The sequence below is a fragment of the Channa argus genome, chromosome 16 (genome assembly GCF_033026475.1).
Source record: "Channa argus isolate prfri chromosome 16, Channa argus male v1.0, whole genome shotgun sequence".
NCBI lineage: Eukaryota > Metazoa > Chordata > Actinopteri > Anabantiformes > Channidae > Channa > Channa argus.
The window spans coordinates 20,634,605-20,653,488 of NC_090212.1; the positions used below are offsets into that span (position 1 = coordinate 20,634,605).

The 18,884-nt window shown below is 42.0% G+C and overlaps 1 protein-coding gene across 1 annotated transcript in view; it reads left to right on the forward strand.

The window, feature by feature from the left end:
• Window positions 1–18,884, forward strand: part of LOC137101758 (potassium voltage-gated channel subfamily H member 5-like) — a 116,308-nt gene that overhangs the window by 90,507 nt on the left and 6,917 nt on the right. The gene's annotated exons all lie outside the window — the stretch shown is intronic.

An 18,884-nucleotide genomic window follows, 5' to 3' on the forward strand; every position in this document is an offset into this window, starting at 1 on the left:
AGGTAGCGCAAAGGTAATAATTTAATTTCTCAAGGATTTTTGCCACATCTGTACTGACGTGAGAGCAGTGGAGTATAAAGTACAGGCTGGAGCACTTCATAATCACGCGCACATTTTTTTTAGAGACCGGGTATTTGACCCACATCCTTTCTTCAGCCTGGTGTTTACTTGTTCTTGGGTTGTTTTTCATACTTCATATTCTCTCAGCTAAGTAGATTGTGTTTTCTCAGCAGGCCTTAAACATAATAAATTATACATATGCTACCGGCAGCCTCATTATGCCCTGTGCCCTTTCGGTTGATACTGGGGTCCTGGCAGGCAGTCTCTTTGCTCTCAGCAGCGCTTTTCTCTCTTTGTGCTCGTGTATTTTTAAGCTGTACACGAATTATATTTAATTTACAACCATATGTTATTTATTTTAGTCTCATGCCTTCATGTCAGTTTGCAGAATTTTCATGCACATGCATATTTCTTAATTTAATTTGGAAGTTTTTATCATAAAAATTGTTTTTAAATATTATTCACTGTAACATGTTATAAACTGTTACAAACTGTAGGATTGTCTTTGCATGGACCTGGGTCAACGTGTAGTGTTACACTGGAGTAGTGTATCAGTGTAATTCGTATCCGTAGACATTGATGTGAACGTCATCTCCTCACTAACAAAGGGTGTTATTGAAGCAAAATGCACATATATATATATATATGTGTGTATATGTATATATATATATATATATATATATATATATATATATATATATATATATATATATATATATATACATACATATATATATATATATATATATATATATACATATACATATACACACACACACACACACACATATATATATATATATATATATATATATATATATATATATATATATATATATATATATATATATAGAGACCACACTCATCTAAAGAAAATGATCGTAATGCAGGCTGCAGATATCTGCCCATGTCTGAAAGAACTGATGGCTGTACTTTCAGTTTCCCTCTGTGCACAGGTTTTAAACTGCTCTTGTGTTTGCAGACTCATCGCTGCTTCGTCACACTGTTAATCAGCCATCATTTCTATATGTTTTAAAGTAATGACACATTATTCATTTGTTGCTAATAGACAATATAAAGAAACAGTTGAAGTTTAGTAAAGTTTAGTTTATCAGTAAATAATTTTTAAAGTACATTTATTAGGGAACTCCTCAGTTTTTATTCACTATTTCTTCAATTGGTAAATGGTAACATTTTATTATCGTAATACTGTATAAATGTACAGTATGTTAAATTGTACTGTATACATTTCTGTTGACAAATTTGTGGGTGGGTCTTTGGTCCAGACAGAAATATAACAACAACTCCAACCCCTTAAGTCCTAGGCAATTTTTTATTTTTAATTTGGTGTGAAAAATTACCCCCAGATTTAATCAGTAGTGGCTCCACACCCTGGGGCTCTATGGACAGGGGACACATGGGGGACATATGAAATAGAATACAGTAGCCTGTCCCCATCACCCGGGCAGAATGAGATTTGAGAAGCTCCAGCCAAAAGTGACCTTTGTTTCTGCCTGATGCAAATCTTAAATTAGAGGCTGATTGATGGCAGTAGTGAAGAGGCTATTGAAGAGTACTAGCAGTACTAGGTGGCCTGTGATCTAGCTACAGTACGTATTTAAAGCGCTTTGGAGAGGCAGTGTATCAAACAGTGTTTCTACCTCTTCGAAATTCCACTACCTAGAGGAAAACGGATGATTTTTCCAAACAGCACTTTTCACTTTTTAGTTTATCTAGTTTCTTGCAACGTTTAAATGTGACTGCTACTCACATTTAAAACATTTTGAAACGGAATTTGGCTTTCTCAAAATGGCGGCAGTGACTTAGGTCTAACATGAAATATGAGGCCAATTGTGGTTTTGGGCTGGAAGATGGATTGGCATGAAATTACCCACGTGATGAATCCTACCGTGAATTTAGTGGAATGAAGACGACAAAAAGTGCATAAATATGTTTCGATGAAACAGGAAACTATTGGCCACTATTGTTTCTGAAAATGCAATTTTTTTTTTGGTTTGCATGTTTACAGACCTCATCAACTGCTCATCAAATATTGGGTTACAATACGTGTGGTAGGAATACATCTCAGTTAGGAAGGACAGGATGTGTCCCCTGAGTGTGATTTGGGCTGATTACACAGCGGCACTTCACACACGAATCTGCTAAGTTAAGCTCCAAAATGAGTTAAAAAGTGAAACCACAGATATTATGAGATAATAGCACTTCTCTTCATCATGTGTTGGTAACTCTGCGTGCATCAAAAGAACGAGTCTTGATTCGGCTAATACATTTGTGGCACGCGCTGACTTAATTGATAGGACTGACACAATTGTGCCGCGTGACCCGCCGGTGCCCTCAGAAATAGCAGTGTGGCCAGAGATCCTGCTCCCCTCCTCACTTTGCTCTCCTGGTGCTGGGATGTGTGACGGCTGTCAGAGAGCAGCCCACGATGAAGATGAACAACCACTAGTGGGAGCTCAGACGGAGCGGTGGGACTCTGAGAAGAGCAGAATGTGTGTCAGGCCAGAAGTCGCCCTTTCACTCATGCAATCTGCCTCCCTACGCACCGCCCTGTCTCTTCTGTGTGTCTCCCTGCTTACTAGCTCAAGTCGGACTCGGTTTTACCTCTTTTGTGCCTTAGTAGCATCGCCTATAGGCCCAGACAGTGGTTTCTAACCATCTAACCCCAATGTCAGCTCACAGCAGGTAACAGAGTTGGTATTCATAGCAAGGGTTGTTGACATGTGGAACTATTGTGGACTCTGCAGTTTCGGTCCACCAGTCTTTTCTTTGTTTGTTTTCTCTCATAGATGTAATTGGAAAGTGTAGCAAGGAGAAACAGTGGTTTATGTCAGTCTAGACATTCAGCTAGCACCTCCACACTGCTGAGTGATTTACAGCCAGCTCTGCAGTTCAACTCTCAAAGGACACATTAGGATGCAAAAAGGCTGAGTAGCAAGCTTGGATAATGGCTATTTGGTGATATTTATAGGCTCTCCACTCCTTGAAGTTATCAGCCATTTCAAGTTTTCTGTAACACAGAGACCACGAGCAGACGGTGTCTCGGTTCTTAAGTAATGGAAGTGTGGAATTTGGCATCAGTTACTACATATTTCTAAACAGAAAGTTAATAAACATGTGAAGTGATTGATTTATGTGCAGCTTGGTGGTGGACTGCTTAGCGATGTCGCCTCAGGGATAGAAGGTCGTGGGTTTGTGTCCCCAGCTGGCTGCAGCCCGGTGTGGACAACGCATGTTCTCCCCATGCTTGCGTGGGTTTCCTCCAGCTACTCCGGTTTTCCCCCACAGTCCATAGACATGCATGTTATGATAAAGGTGTGAATGGTTGACTGTGTGTGTGCGTGTGTGTGTGTGTGTGTGTGTGCTGGGCCTGAGACAGACTGGACACCTGTCCAAGGTGAGGTTTACCCCCTTAGATGAAACCTACAATGTTTGGACCAAACTAAATGGTGACATTTATGCATCATGGGATTCGAACATGCACTACAGCAGTAAAAGAAATGTAAATGGCACATTTCCAGCATGTTCACCTCATTTCATTTTTGACTATAGAGGTAATTTAGATGCATCATCACGTTTTTGTCTCTTCCTCTGCCGTGGTTTAATGGCACCTGACTAGAGAATTAGATCCACCAGCTGTTTATCTCAGTGCATCCAGCTTTAAATACTCGCAGATCAGCAGTGGAGTCGGAGCTAAATTAGGTTAAAATATGTGCTAAACTTGGCTGTGTACTCTCATGTGACTGTGGTGTAGGGTCTTGTCTGTGCAGCCCAGATGCATAAATTATGCTTAGCTTGTGCACGTGACTACGTGAAGAGATCCAGCTGTAATTCATATCCAGTTGCTTCTTGATTTGCTTCCTTTACCTGGACACACACATTCATTCTCAGTTTTTCATTCTCTGCAGTCTCCCATGAAGAACCGCTGCTTTTTGCAAACACGATTTTTACGTTATGTTCTACGCCAACAGAATGAACTACTGAAAGAAGTCCTGTGTCGAGGCGTCGCATTAGTGTTTGCGAAAGATTTGGTGGAGAGATAAATAGATAGAGAGTCGTACTACACTAAACCTCTAGTCACCAGAGATCTTATTATGTAAGTACTGTGTAAATGTGGCTTCTCTTTTTACTACTTCCCTAAGGCTGTTAAAAGTCTCTTCACCTGTCTTAAAGACGTGCTTTACTTTCAGAGACAAGTGCAGATCTGCTGCTCCTCTGCCGTCGCTTCATGGCATCGGCAGAGTTTGTCATCCTTCAGTCTCTGATCTGCAGTTTTCTCCATATCAGGAGAAATTTCCCTTCTCCTCACTCAGTAAATGCTAGAGACCGTCCATCACCGCGTGTTTCCTCAGCTCTTCCGAGTTCAGTTATAAGGGGAAGTAGATGCAACAGGCAACTCTGTTTAAATATATGTAGCATACGCAACGATCAGACAAATCATTATGACCACATGTGCAAATGTAATGAAATCCAATCCAGCGGCTCTGCCATGAATTATACTTTTACAAGCTTTTAATTTCTCAGTTTTTAGGTTGAAACCATCAGAAAGGTGATAACTCTACTCTCTGTTTATTGAGTTCTAATGTTTTGGGCACTTTATTTATTTTCAATGGGAAGGCCAAAACATTAGAACCACCTCTTCTTCCAATGCACCCCATCCCGACTCCACTACTCAGTTTGACCGCCAATAACAAACAGAATAGCATTGTAACCTTTCTGGCAGTTTCAACCTAAAAACTACGACATTATAACGTTGTAAAAGTAGAATTCGTGGGGGAGCCAGCAGCTTCTTTCTCCAACTTTATCAGATCTCAGCAGCCAGATCAACGCATCACTAACCAATGCACATTTGTCTTATGTGTAACAATAGCCGTCTAATTTGATTATTTAAATCTTCTGCTGTGATATTGTGATCAACGTGTAGCCATATCAACATAAATGCTGTTTTGCACTGCAAACACGTAGCTGCATTTATTAGTTTCTACTGTACATTAAAAAATGTATGAGGTCGGCTCCATCAAAGCCGCTGCTAAATTTTTATTTTTAGAAAATGATGAAATGATGAACTATCGTACTTATCTTGTAAATTACTGTTCATATTGTAGGTACCTCAGTGCAACGAACTATTACTGTGCACCAACAAGAATAAGATTAAAGTAGAAAGTAAATTTTAGATATTAATGGAGTTTAAGCTGAAGGTATTTAGTTATTCACATTCAGAAATGGGAATGTGCAGCTGATTACTTTTTTCTTTTACTATTTTAAAGATTTTAATTATTTTTCTAATGTTTTACTGCAGACAAATCTAAAGCAGCACAGGGTAAAACTGGTATCCTCCAAGACTTGACACTGAGCATCGCTCACACTATTTCCAGAGTCTATAAATCCACAATGCTTCTCCTTAGCTTCTCTCCTTTAATCGTCATGTTTAGGCTTTTTCATCTGTTCCAATCCACAGATATCTGTCCTATAACAAACTGGGACTGTTGGCAGGTTTTGTGTTTCTAATGCCAAACAGAGAAGGGAAAAACAAAATCCACAAGAAAATGGGAAAACCTGGAGCAAAGATCTCAAAGTATCCAGCGTCCAAATACAAAGGTTTTCTTTTAGTGCACTTTCTGTCCTAACGAAGTATCTCAGAACACTCGTGTTCCCTGCATTGTTTCACTTTTAACATATTGTATTTTATAGATAGCAGATACTATTAGATGCTTGTCAAGTGGCAAAAACCTAAGATGTAACCCAGCTATCATGACATACTTTTGTGTTTAGACCCCTAGTTGTCGGCATGCTCCCGCCTTATTGTCACCCTGATCCACTTGGCAAGTTAACTGCTTCTGACACAGCCAAGTGTCAACTAGCGCTGCCAGCACTGAGCGACAGCAGACAAACGGATCTGAATCCTCACCAGAAGGAACTGGCTGCAGCGCCGTCTCTAATCCCTGCGCGGAGTTTAAGAAACCCTAAGTGTGCTTTTTGATGAAGTTGGGGCAGTTTTTTGGGGGTCCGTGCTGGGTTTTTTCGGGGCAGCTTGTGAGCTAGGAGAGGGCAGGCCTCCGGGCTAAAGCCTGCAAACTGGGAGACTTTTACCAGCCGTCTGTTGGATAATTCATGTAACACTGCAACACTTTTGTGCACTGAAACCATTCAGTGAGCTGTGTGTGTGTGTGAGGCACATTCTCAAAAGCAGGCAAACCTGAAACGAGAGGTAGTAGTATTTTGTGTGTGCACACACTTTTGGCTCATCTACAGCATTACAGGGACAAATCTTGTACTTTTTACTCCAGTGTATTTATCTGAGTTGGCGATTTAAATTTTACAGTGAAAACAGACCATAAGTTCATAAAATATGGCTGCACAAGCTATAAAATCTTGCAGATCTTAGATGATTTGTTTTTTTCAGTAATATGCAGTGTATTGTTTGTTTTCGTACTTTTCATTTTGCCCTTTGCAGTCTTTTCTGGGGATGCTGGGTGAAAGGAATCCTAAATAGTTTTCTGCTGAAAGGTGAAATATCCAAAATTTCATTTAACAAAGGCAGGTGCACACAATCCTTGTACTGCATGATCTAATATGATTAACATGATATCATGTTAATCATATCGGGCGGGGCGTTAGCATGATAATTAATTAATGGCTGAGAGGAATTCTTTTCTGCTCTCACTCCCCCCTGAGAAGCAGCTCTCCCCTCACACTCACATCCAGGCAGTTTACATTTATTAGAATGTGAGCTCATGGAGGGTTGGACACTGAAATACTGATCTTATCGATCTAGTTGAATAGTTTTTTTCTACTTCTGTTCCAGATTGAAATTCGCCACATTTCTAAAATGAGCCAACAAAGCAGTGAGCATCCTGGTTCTGAGGGTCAGATCTGCTACAGGACCACAGCCCTGGAGCCGGTGATGCTGCTTCTTTTTGCCACTTTTGAAAGTCAGTGATGACTGACGAGCGCCGCTCTGACCACTGTCGAAGAGGCAGCTCTTTCTGTTCATCACTGTATCTGAGAGTGTTTTGTTCACATCTGGGATTCAAATTTCGAGCGAGAATGTGAAGTCCTTAGGTCATCCGTGCTGCAGATGTGTGCAACATCTGCATGGTGTAGCAAAACTACACGGCCCGTTTCCCCTCATCACACGCTGTATATTTCATGACTTGCACACACTGAGACCATCTGTGTGCTCTCAGGCTACAGTCGACTTGAATTCCTTTACCATTTCGCAAGTTTCCATACTCACTAAGGACGTTTCACGTACAGATGGATCGTGTGGACCTGCAGGAGTCTTGTCCTTTCTTGGCCAAATCCGATTTGATGTAGATATTTGTATCTGTTACACTTTCGGGGATGTTTTATATTAGTCCAAGACCTGAGGGACTTGTAGTTCATGGCTCTCGCTTCACAGTGGTCCAGCATTAAGGAAGCGAAAGCCAATTTGGGCAGCAGGGTTCCCGAGTGTGTCAGTGCTAAAAATAGAAATGCGAATGTCACCCCAGGCTAAATGCTAAAAGAAGGCTGAACAAGAGCCTCCGGTCAAGCTTTATCCGCGAAAATGGACCACGCCCCTCCCCCATCACCATGGTAATTAGTTCCTGTATCATCTGCTGTGCTCTAAATGTGGGACTTCTGTAAACGCAAGGAAATTCCTGTGTGATGCTCTTTACACACCCAAATTAGAAACAGTTGCATGACCGAAAACAAATGAGTTCATTAGGTTCAGCTTCAGGTTGTTCACAGAGATGCTTACAAGTCGCTTTTTGTCCAAGTCGAGTCTCGAGTCCCTTGTGTTGTTGTGACTATTCTCTCATTTGCTGGCATCCAAACTCCTTAGAACACAGCATCTAAGGAATTCACACCATATATACGGCATTATCGTCCCCTCATTTACCAACATACAGTATCTGGTGCATTTCTGTGGTGTTTGATGTGAAGTTCAAAACGTGTTTGATACACTGCCTGACACACACTGATTTTACTTCATGTATTCGCTCAGGGATTGTTTTGATGAGCTTATTTTTAGATCTGCATTCATTTTTCTACAGACTCTTGGATTGATGTTGGGAGAGACCACTGCATAAACGTGTCTCGAGCACATCCCAGAGATTCTCAGCAGGGTTAGGGTCTGGGGTCTGTGGTGACTAAACGGTTTCTTACCTATCTGCAGATACATTCAGGTGGTGGTGACTTTGTTTTCGGCATTTCAGTATTTTGGCAGGATCACTGTCCTGCTGCTGGACTGTGTGTGAAACCAGGTTCATGCTCCTAAATTAAATCTAAAAGACACAGCTTCAATTTTTTTAGTCCCTGTCTCATTTCATTTCCTGACTGCACTGAACTATGTCTCATAATTATTGCTACGATTTTAACCTTAACAGACTTCAGTAGTTTGACATTTTTACAGTACAAAATGAATGAATATAAATACGTTTCACCACAGGAATCGCTCGACTGAAGTGCTGAGTCGGATTTTAAACTGGAAAATCTGCAGACTGGGTACATTTACTCTGCAGTATCTGAGTTTCAGTACTTCCGTGGGTTTCTAAATGGTTTTAAGCTTTTAAGCAAATTCGCAATTTATATGTCCCTATAGAGTAGTGACCTTCTGCCAGTTGTGTGTATGTGTGTGTGTGTGTGTGTGTGTGTTTATCTTGATATGTTCATGTGGAGAGATTTATCAACAGGCAATGTATAAATACTATATTTGCTTGCATCATCTGATGAGCAACTGGTCGTTACCACAAGTCACCTGATGCCCTCCTTGACTTTTCCTCTACATTTACTGGGAGTTTGTTCATTATCCAATTCTAGGGTCAAAGGTCATCACTTCATTCACTGTTCAGCTGTAGCAACAGCAAAAAACATTTCGATGCACTTTATAGAAATGGAGTAAACAAAGCACTAGCAGATGGTGCTGCTGATGGGAGACACACCTGCAGGGAGTCGCAGAGAAAGGGAGACAGAGCGGGAGAAGGACATCTATGGGAGAAAGAAGACACAAATTTAATACTAATGTGAGCAAATTATTGTTTTACCAGAGAAATCACGTCTTTACCAGACGACTGGAAGATAATGGCAGGTTGCATTATGGATTTGGTGTCATTCTATATTTCAGATAAGCTTGAGCTGTGTTTTGGGTCATATTTTTGCATAATCTCACATAGACTTAAACATGGTCTCATGGGCTCTGGGCCATATTTGCCTTTGGGGAAAAAAAGTGTTTAGTTTTGTTATTTTAAATCAATCAACTTATTATTATTGTTGGAGTTTCTGTCGGAACAACAGTTTCTGTCGGATACATGTTGGAGAACTAATAAGACCACTGTTAGAGTACTTGTTAGATTGGATAATGGTGTAAACAGTTATTTGCAGCCTTGTGGATACTGATGTTGTAGATGCTCAGATTAAGGAAAAGCATCGCTCACAGGCTGTTTGTGTGTGTTTGCACATCTCTCTGTATATTTAGATGACATTTGTAGTAGCTGTTTGTGTATTTGTAGATGTCCCCTGTGGTAATGATGTGTGTGGGAGGGAGATGACAGGCATGATTATCTAGGGGGAGACCTGGACCCCCCCGTGTTACATTTTCATACTGTAAAGTCATCAGAAAACAGCAGTTTAACCAGCTTTTGCAGGTCTGTTTGTAAAACCAGACTGATGACTCAGCCAGGCCAGTACTATTACAGTATTTCTGTGTGTATCATAGGCGATTAGTGCATGTGACAGTAAATTAAATATCAAGTAACAAATACCTACAAGTAGCATTTTATTTGCATTTCATGTCATGATCATTTGTTCACCTTTTTATTTGTGTAGATGTGTGTTTGCATGTCTTCTGTCTGTTATCTGTGACCTACAGTGTACAGTGCTTTTTTTTATAATGTTGTGAAAATGAAACCGTGCTCTGACTATCTTTCAAATCATTATCAGTTACCTGTTTCTAAAGATGCTGTCGTGGTCGTCTGCGAAGCCCTAGTTTACCTTCAGTACCCAAAGTGGTTAGCAGTTAAGCTCTGTGTGTGTGTGTGTGTGTGTGTGTGTGTCTCACATTCATTAGAGACCCTGGAGTGTCTGAAAATAAGCTGATCTAAGTCCTTTCCCCCCTCGCTTCTCGTCACCTGACTACCACTGTCTCTCTCTCTGTCTCTGTCGCTGTTTCTATTTTTAGAAGCTGCCGGATACGAGCTCCTTTTGATGCTGCCAGAACCAGCTATAACATTCCTCCCTCGCCACAGATTCCCGACACTCGCTCTTATTGTTATTTCATTTTCTCACTATTGCAGCATCGAGACAAACAGTCGGATCTAAGACACGTGGGCACACGGTCCAGTTTGGATACTTTTATCTACTCCGGCTATTGTTGTGTGAGAGACAGAGAGAGAGAACACAAAGCACTACAACTCAACAAAAAGAATTTAATCAAGTGCAGGACTGAGTGCCTCTACTCACTCTCTCACACACACACACACTCAGTGTCCAAGATTAAACTTCCCACACCAACTCCAGAAGTGTTACTCCACCTCCACCTGTCTTTCCACTATCACATTGATGCTTACAACATCTAATTCCTGCTGCCCAAACACTAACCCGATCTATGGAAATGACACTGAAGTTTTTTCAGTTAAAATTTAAAAACAAAGGAACTGTTGTTCTTCAATAAGTGCATGTACATGTCCATCTGAGAGCAAGTAGAAAATATGAAGTGGGCGTTACGTTTGTGTGCTGCTTCAAAACTCTCCACTAACTAAATTCTAGTTGTCTTATCTACGGTCCAACTGAGTTCAGTGAGCGGAACATGAGGAAATTGGTTCTGTGTCCTTAACATGTTAGGTTGATGATGTATACAGTTAATGAAGAGTCTTTAGAAAACCAATGAGTCGAATGCTCGATGAATTTAATTGATTCCGATTCAGCATGTTTAGGTCTGACACTGTGCATCAAAACCAGGAACTGTGTCCTTTACCCTCCTTTAGCTTTTATCGAAGTTTGCTTTTGCAGAAAGGTCTGAAGAAACTAAAACTGAAATAAAACCTTAAAAAATGACCGAAATGAAATTGGGGGCCTTTTTCTGAAAAACTGAAATTAACAAACTCGGTTTCCAAACTGAAACTAAACTGTGTAATAACTTGTGGTGGAAAACGTAATAAAATGCATAAAATAAAACCTAACTGGAAGCAGGTCATGTGAGGTGATCTCGAAACATTACTATACTCTTGCTGGTCATTGGTTTGTTTTACCATGTCTGGTGCTGACATCAGTCCAGTCTCGTGTGCCCACCCCACCACCTGCCTCAGCCTCTTACCATGTGCCCCCCCCCCCACCCCCCCCTCCTCTCACTGCCTGCCAACTGTAAAACTGTCTATTGATATTTGAACTACATAAGCTGCCTATAAGTCAACCAGCTGTGCCTCCTGCAGCCTGTTCTCAGAGCTGCTGGAAGCCCTTTTAAAATACAGCTACACTTAATGACAAAACCTCCGCTGCTATTGGGTCGTGTTTTATTACGCTGAGTACTTCGCATAATTTACTCCGTTTGACAGACTGCTGGATGGCAGTTGTAGGCGGAGTGTGTGTGTGTGGATGGATGTGCTGATCCAGCTTTGGCTTCGTGCAGCTGTTGGCTGGTACTTATACAAATTCTTTTTACATCAAACCCTGCAGAGTCAGGTGAAAGAATACAGTTTTTAATTCTCATCTTCCTCGTAGTAAGTCAGCTAAACATGCACCTTGATGATGACAACTGGCTTGCAGTGCTGTAAAAACTCCTTATATGGGTCTTTTGGACCCGTATGCAGGAACCAGGACAGTAAAATCAGGAAGGTGGACAGTTTATTTACAGGTTCTTCTTAAAGATCATTGAGAGCTGAGCCAAAGGAAAAACCGAAATCATCAAGGTGTTCAGAGGCTGTGTCCTCACGAGCATAGCGAAGCAGCAAAAATGATCTGAAGAGGAGGAAATCTGGCCTATATGGTTTGGATCCTGGTGGATTTGGCAACACCTGTGGTTACTGTCGGCAACAATCAAAGGGCAAATGGTGTTGGTGAGGTTGTTTTACGACACGATTCACAGCAGCAGAGTCAGACTTCGTCGATGCAAAAGCAGGAGCTCCACTGCTCTGTCATGTCACATGAGCAACCCGCGAGTGCTCCTTGCCGCGCATGCAGCTTAACTGTCTTAATCAACAGGGGATGGTTAGTTATGGTGATATTACCAGGATGTGTTGCTGTACTTTCTACTCCACTAATTTGATTCAACAAGTGTACTTACTTTACAGATTACGATCAGACATCTACCGGGCTTGGACCGGCACTGCACAGCTGGGGAGGGGAATGGGCTGTTAGGGGTTCAGTGTCTTGCCCAGAGACACTTGGACATATAGCCAGGGATCGAACCACTGACCGTGTTGTCCATGGACGAGCCGCCCCACAACATCTAAATTCCCAATAGCAAGTGAAAATGGCCACTGAACAGTGAAGCAATACTTTCAGCAGTAGGTGACAAACATGAGTTTTCATAACAAGATATTTCAGTAACACTGATAATCTGAAGAGTATTTGTCACATTGATTTGAATCAACGTGCTGTATTGTATAATGTATTGGCCAAACAAGCTGCAGCCTTGTCAGAAACACAGCAGACCTGAATTGTGGCTCAGGTTTCCTCTGCATTGTGCGACCTGTTGAATAAACAAGTCACGTTTCTCTCTAATGGGCTCCTCTGTCATTCCTGCACACAGCTGCTTCCTGCCGGACACTGCAGTGATGAATGAGTTGGGGGGGGGGGCCGCGCCGTGCGACCGCCAGCAGCTCTGCATCAACAACGAACCATCGGGGGCACAAAAAAAGAAAACAACAGAGACAGAATTCCTCTGTTCCACGGTGCAGAGAGAGCGATGATGGAGAGTGACAATCAAAGGGAGGAAACGGAGGATGTGACACTCGCAGCTTTGCAGCAAATCCTGAGCAGGCGGCTGTCGGTACAGTGTAGCTCCCTGAAAACTCACCTCACGTCATCAGCACGCTCTTCTTCTTCTAAGGCCTCTTTTCCCGTCCCTGCGCTTCAAACGCAGGTCTTTGCCTCCCTAGACCTAAACAGTAGCTGACTTCCTCATTTGGTTCGGTGTAGAGACACAGAGTTTTCGTTAGGAGCAGTTGTGATTATACTTGAAACAAATTGGCAGCAGTAAACCTCCACAGTCTCCCATGTTGTCTCCTCCGTCCACCACGACCTGTGCACACTTCTTTTTGTCTCCGGGACAGTGCTTCCTCACACTTGCTTTGCTCCTGATGACAATAACTTGTTACAAAGTCTTTGTTGACTTGGTGACAACGAGACTCGTATTCACTGAGCAGTGGACGTTTTTTCTAATGCTCAGCGTACTCGAATATAATACTGTGTAGTAGTATACTAAGTATAATCCCATCTCTTTCTTAGCCCATGTACTGTGTATTTGTGTCCTCTCTCCTGTTTTCCTGTTTCTCGAGGCCGATCATTACGATAACTTTTATTGTTGCTCCTTCTCACTTCTGTGCTGCAATTTATCTTCCCCCTCCCCATTTCCTTTTATGTCGTCATTTCTTTCTTTTTCATCTTCTCTCCTCTTCCCTCGGCTTTAGCTCTGTGCCTTTGCCACTTCTCGCCCATTCATTTCCAGTACATCGTGTACTTCGGTGTGCGTGTGCCCATTAAAATGTAAATTTGCTTCATTAGCATGGTGATCAAATTAGTACAGTGCCGCCATAGAAAGGTGTGCAGACACTGCTTTTCTTAAGAGTTTTTCTCATATGTAACGTTGCATAATCCTCCCTTTTCACCTTCTCTGCCTGGATACAGCCTGTAATGTTTTCAGTCTTTCCCTCCCCTCCACCTCATCATGACCTGACTAAAATGAAGACATCACTCAGCCTGAGCATAGTCTCCCCGTGAAACCCTAAATAAACCCTGACACCCTCCCTCTGCTCTGCTTCTGAATATTTAACCGGGCCTGACGTATGTTCGAGCAGCTTGTAAACATAACGTCGCATTTGTTCCGCCTCGAGCTGTTGCTCTCATTCTGGTGCTGAAGTCCAGTTTTTAGATGAACTATATTTCTAATGAGAGCTTTCATGTCTGGGACAAAAATAGATTTTTGGCGCCACACGGTGTTGCTCTTAGCTGCCTGAAGCTGAGACAGGATCGAACCTTATTCTCTTATTCTCTGGTTCCAAGACTAATAGGACAGAACATTTTTCACTATAAAGCAGGAAACTATTCTTTGCAATCAGTTGTGTAAAAAAATAAAAAATAAAAAATTGGAAAAGGGCTGATGTGTGGATGTCAAAGTCCTTATCTATTGTAATGCTGCTTGATGCAGCGTTTTATTTTGATAAATCTTGTACTACGACCTGTAGGAAGACGTTAGTACAGGTTGTGTTCAGGGTGGGTGGAGCCTGCGGGAATCTTCTCCTCGCGTTTCCGGACTCTGGAGTCGAACTCTGCAGCCTTGACTGTCCGTTGTGGTCTCCGCTTGTCCTGTCCACTGGCTGAACCAAGCTAGACAGTATTTTAAAATCTCCCCTGCTGTACCTGAAGCAACATGCTTTGCTGCCTTTTGCCCTAATCTAACCACACATCACATGTTGAAAACATAATCTCTGTTCCTTGTCTCCAGGTCTTGTTGTCTTTACAATGTGTGCCCCTTTTGAAACTGATTTCTTAACCATGTTTCCACTTTGCATTAACCACAAGAAACAAATGAAAAAGAGAATTACAGAGCCACTAAAGTTTTCAGTCAATTCCGAATTAGAGCTGTGATTTAGGAATAACTTCTGTCTCTGCTGCAGGAAACGTACCACTGGTTTTCTCGCCCACCAGCCGCTCAAATTACGTTCACCTGGCTCCCCACGAGCAGATCATCCCTTAATTAGAGGCCTGGAATAAAAACTAGCAGCTTATGTGGGTTCTTTGTCAGCTATGTTAATGTGCGTGTTAATTATCTGTAAAGCTAATTAATTAGATGTACATTTGAATACAAAGTAACACCACCTCCTTAAAATGGCCGTGGTTCACATCCTTTGAGACGACTCAAAGCATCAAGGTCAGCCGAAGTGAAAGGGGCTCCCCTACCTCAGACCACCTCAGAAAACACAACAGTGATTTAAAAAAGACTTCCGAGAGAGAATTCATCAAACCCAACTCTCCAATCTCAACTCAATGTGCTCGACATTAATTGCCTACACAGGACATCATTTCCATTGAGCTTGTGGACACAGACACAGTTTAGATGGATTTGAGGTCCGTTTTTACACATCCTCCAACCTCATGTCCATCTAGTGTAGCTCATTTGTCTCTACTGTCTTATACGAGGTACAAAGCAGCAACAAAGCCGAGTCAGGGAGAAGACACTGAGGTCAAAGTGTCTTTTTGTAGTCCATCATGTGCGCAGTAGACAGCAGCTCGGAAATAATCTCAGCAGGAATATTAAAAACATTACCGCCGTGCACAGACCACAACTGACAATGTGTTCTGCCAGTTGGGATTATTTGTGGTCTTTTCGATGCAGAAGCTTATTTCAGTGAGGACTATCAAACATTGTTTAACACGAAGGATCGAGCAACGTGAAAGGAAATCGGACTTTGAGTATTGACTACTAACCCCATCTTGGTCCAATTAAGATTTTATCTGCAAGCTTTACAAAAACACCTTATCACTTGAAAGGTGCTTTTTTTCCTGGGAGTGTTTACTTCTGATCGAGGAGCATCTTGTGGTTCCTCCACTTTCAAGTTTAGCACATGCATCCTCAAAACAATGGTGCAGTGCTCTCAGCGCTGAGTGAACAACCACACGGACTTAAAGCACCTAATCGCCACCACAGTGTAGATTTAAAGAGGAGGTTTGACTCATGCAGGTGAAACAGGTGAAACTTTACTTCACTGATGTTAGTTGATTAGCTGATAAGAAGACAGTTAATCGATCCTGTGGCCTTGTGGCTCAGCCCGCACACTCACTACCTGGGACTTTTCAGACAAACCACTTTTGGACGTGCATTTCATAAACAGACCTCAGAGGACCCAGGTGTGTACAGTCTGTTAATTAACAGCTGTTTCCACTACAATGACTATATTCTTGTAAGGTTTCGCTGGTGTGATGTTTTTTTTTAATGGTCCATCTTCGGTGCAACACGGCCGTCTGTGGTGCTTCTCCTGGTGTCTGTGTAGAATTCTTTCCACGGTTGGAAAAGATGTGCTGGATAACTTGACAGAAATCATTAACTCTGGTGAAAAGTTATCATCCTGCTTTTAAAAAAAACCCTTCTCAAAGCAGCCAATCAGCCACCAGAGGAACAAATCAAATCCAAGCGCTTTCACTGCTTGATGTGAATAAACATTTTGATTAACATGACGCCTTTGGTTCTACTTTTGCAAATATTCAGTAATTAATGATGTAACTAGATTTCAAAACCCATTCTGGTAATGAGCGTTATCATCAGAGGTGCTGCACGTTAGTAACAGAATCCAATATGATCCATCCCTTCAGCCATAGTGGCCTTTCAAGCTTTAAATGATTTGTGTTTAGACACATGTAATGCTGCACTGCAGATCTCACATCACAGTCCTGGTGTTGTTGTAATCTGTCTTAATGTGACAGCTGTTCAGCCGAGTGGCTCGCGAGGAGCCTTTTATCCACCTCGCCTCCTCTCACGACTACTCACTTCTCAGAAAACGAGACGCGCAGTAGCGTTGTTCATAGCTCCAGAGTTATTGTGCGCGCGTGTCACGGCGGACGTCCACTTCACACCGTGAATGAGGCTCCATGCGCGAGCGCTGCTTATCGGGAGGACAGAAGGACGGAATACTTGGGTTGGGTATCACAGAAAGTAGCAGGAACGCGCTTTACAATAGGTATTGGTTACCAGTGACATCACAGCTGAGGGTGACTTACAGTAACTACAGCTCTAACTGAACGTAGTGTGGTTTCATAAAGTAATTGTATGTTCACGTAGCTCTGTAGTCCACATTCTCGCCTTTACATCTTTTTTTTTGTTGTTCTTTCATTAACAATTTTTAGACACTGCACAAACAATACCTCACAAAATCTGGTTTCTGTAATCAGATTTTGGATTCTTCCATGAAGAACGTTTGTTGGTGTACATGCATGTGGGATGTCCATCAAGTGTCCACACGATCCTTGCGTGGGCAGTTGTCAGTTATTCTCAAAGTTTCTGCCCTTAAGGCCAATTAAAAACATAAAATTGTCTCAAAACTAATAAGACGCTGTAGAATTTAGATGAGTGTAGACTGAGCCTTCATTTAGTTGACAGGACTTGGCCCCAGGATCACCCATCACCCATCAGTCCACTGAGACGGGACACGGAACTTGCGATTTTTAAAGGGGCATAATAAAAACTGAAACTCAAACGAAAAACATCATTCACCTGCTTTAAAAATAACGATGTTGGCCACCGGACACTTGAGCTCCTTTCAGCCCATTAACATCAGCCCACAGCTGGACCTGATTCTGGCTCAAGAGGTAATGCTGGCATGGCAGTGCCACATGTTAAGGCATGTTGGGTCAACTGGTGTCTCTAAATTGCTCGTAGGTGTTATGGTTGTCTGTCTGTGTTGGCCCTGAGACAGACTGGAGACCTGTCCAAGGTGGACCCCACTCCAGCCCCCCAGTCGCAGAACAGAAGCAGTCACAGATGATGGATGGAAGGATAGTCATGTAGATTCTTAGTGTCCTCTATGAACATGTGCTTTAGTCTTCGGGTTTAAGGCGAAACTGTCAATCTGTGTTTCTTGGTGTTGGTTAACTGTGTGGGTAAAGATGATGAATGGATGGATAAATCTCATCTTTTCAGCCTGTTTTCTCTTGGACACCAAAAAAAAACCGCATGAAATCCATATTTTGAGGTCGCGAAACTAACACAGAACCAGCAAACACGCAGGGTGTTTCTGCACAGATCAACTGCTGCACACACATGAGTAAGTCTTATTAATGGATTCTGTTCCTGTGCAGTGTTTAAAAGAAGGAATCACTACGCTTATTATCGTAAATCGAGTTGCTAAGAGGTGGTTGGAGTGGATGTTGGGTGTGCAAAGTGCAGGAGTTTGATTCCACAGTTGTGTTGTGTGGTTTTAGGAAACAAAACTTTGGGTGAGATTAGTGAAAATATTAATAAAGGTTTGTTTTCGTTTCTCTGTCTTTTTACTCCATTAAGAGACACTGACACTGAAAGTTCGGATAGTTTGGGGGAAAAGAAATGCATGGTGTGTTCAGTATCAACATATTTGCTCCCCTTTCTCTTTTTTTTTTGGTTGACAGAAAATGGAATCCGGTTGTGATTCAACACAGAAAGTTTATTCACATTTAAACTGTGTGTTTAAACGTCTGTTACAGTTTCTCCTCCCACTTTCTGTGGGCTCACATTTTCCTGTTTCGATATCAGGCAACGCAACAAGTACATCGTTATTTAATCGCAGCCCTTACTCCATACATTAGCCAGCAATCGTTCACAAGCTTCCGGAGCAATAAAATCCTTCTTGTTTGAAATGAACTGACAACAATTCTGCTTTGTATTCTTTCATACTGGAACTTTAAAAAAACTTTAACATCAAACACTGATTTACCTCAGTGTTCACACACACAGCTGGCCAACACCTTCCACCTTCATCTACTTCCATCCAAAGCCCCCCCACCCCCCCTTTTCCAACGATGTTTCCACTACAGAGGTTTAGTTGAAGCGAACACACTTCCTGCTGTAAAAGTTGCTTTTTGAAGTTAGAACCATTCACCTGCATCATATGAAGCATGTGGTGGTAATATTAAAA